Raw genomic sequence first — 2,009 nt, 5'->3', positions numbered from 1 at the left:
GGCCATCTTGATCCCCCAACCCACACCCCAGAAGCTTCCCCTGCATTCCTGCTACCCTCTGTGCACTGAAGGCATTTGAGTTGACGGCCCCTGATTCAATTAGTGCTGATCTATTCACAATCATTTTATTACATACTTAATACAATTCAAAAGAAGATCTTCCAGATCGAAAGACCCCCTCGCTCAGGTAAAGGACTGTGATCACATGTGTAAGACACAGGTTTTCCCAAGAATATTTTGCAAACGTCTGGTCAGCAGAAATGCTTGGTGGTTTTCTCTATAACACACATAAACCACAAGCAGGATAGCTGCTTCTCAGCTGATGCTAAAACAAACACAATACTCCCCCCAAATGAACTGGGGTAAGTAAAATTTTAGAATGTCACCGAAGATGTGTTTCATAATAGGTAGAAACAGAACAGAACAACAGAATGGCCTCATTGTTCAGACTAATTTTTTTTAAAGTTTTTATTTAAATTCCGGTTAGTGAAACACACAGTGGAGTATCAGTTTCAGGTATACAATATTGTGATTTTACACTTCCATCCATCATCCGGAGCTCTTTATGGCAAGTGGGCTCCCTAATCCCCCGCACCCGTGTAGCCCATCCCCACCCCTCCCCCCTCTGGTAACCATCAGATTGTTCTCTATAGTTAAGAGTCTGTTTCTTGGTCTGCCTCTCTTTTTTCCCTTTACTCATTTGTTTCTTAAATTCCACGTTGAGTGAAATTATATGGTATTTGTCTTTCTCTGACTTTTTTTGCTTAGCATAATATACTGTGTCTCCATCCACATCATTGCAAACGGCAAGATTTCATTCTTCTTTATGGCTGAGTAATATTCCATCGTATATAGATATCATATCTTCTTTACCCATTTATCAATTGATGGGTGCTTGGGCTTTTTCCATAATTTGGCTATTGTAAATAATCCTGCTATAAATATTGGGGTATATATGATCTATTTGAATTAGTATTTTGGTATTCTTTGGGTAAATACCCAGTAGTGTAATTGCTGGATTATAGGATAGTTCTATTTTTAACTTTTTGAGGAACCTCCACACTTTTTGCCAAAGTGGCTGCACCAGTTTGCATTCCCACAAAGGTTGCAAGAGGGTTCCCCTTTCTCCACATCCTTGCCAACACCTGCTGTTTCTTGTGTTGTTGATTTTAGCCATTCTAACAGGTGTAGAGTGATATCTCCTTGTAGTTGTGATTTGCATTTCCCTGGTGATGAGTGATGCTGAGCACCTTTTCATATATGTTAGGTGTCTGTATGTCTTCTTTTACAACATGGAATGCTTGGGGCACCTGGGTGGCTCAGTCGGTTGAGCACTGAGTCTTGATTTTGGCTGAGATCATGAGATCATGGTTGTGAGATTGAGCCCTGCTCTCGGGCGGGGGGGGGGGGGGAGCTCCACACTGGACATGAAACCGGCTTAAGATTCTCTCTCTCTGTCTCTCTCTCTCAAATAAATAAGGAATGCTGCACAAATTTTCAGGTCATCCTTGGGCAGGGCTGTGCTAATCGCTGTATGATTCCAATTATAGTGTATGTGCTGCCGAAGCAAGCACCAGACTAACTCTTTAAAACACTTCACAAATCGGGAGACAAAAGGTTTGTTCATCCCCTACAACTGGTTTTGGGTGCAGTGAGCAAACCATGTACTACGTGGGATCTGTGGGAAAGTGAGATGATAAAACACTTAAGATGCCCCTTTACTTCTAGCTGTGTTCTAATATCAGGAAAGGACCTGGAAGTAAAAGAACAGAATCAAAACTGGATCTGAAACTTGGTCCTCTCGTTGAGGAAGAAGGGATGGCAGTATTTGAGTGTCTGCTGTGCTCCTGGAACCTGGCACCCGCGGGTCGTCCCCGCGAGACCTTGGGGCTGCCTAGTCCTGCCATTGCAAAAGAGCATATGCATGCTGAGGACAGAGGGCAAGCCCACGCTAGTTGGTGGTGGGGTGGGCACTGCAATCAGGCCTCTGGGGAACCACGGCCCACACT

General features: G+C 43.6%; 1 non-coding gene across 1 annotated transcript; it reads right to left on the bottom strand.

Moving 5' to 3' along the window:
* Nucleotides 1-1,471: 1,471 nt before the first annotated feature.
* LOC111559931 lies at nt 1,472-1,574 on the bottom strand. The gene has a single exon (XR_002741399.2). It is a non-coding gene; the product is annotated as a U6 spliceosomal RNA (small nuclear RNA).
* Nucleotides 1,575-2,009: the final 435 nt, after the last annotated feature.

The sequence above is a fragment of the Felis catus genome, chromosome A3, assembly GCF_018350175.1.
Source record: "Felis catus isolate Fca126 chromosome A3, F.catus_Fca126_mat1.0, whole genome shotgun sequence".
Classification (NCBI taxonomy): Eukaryota; Metazoa; Chordata; class Mammalia; order Carnivora; family Felidae; genus Felis; species Felis catus.
Note: the sequence above shows the minus strand (reverse complement) of the source record. Positions and strands in the feature narration are given on the sequence as shown.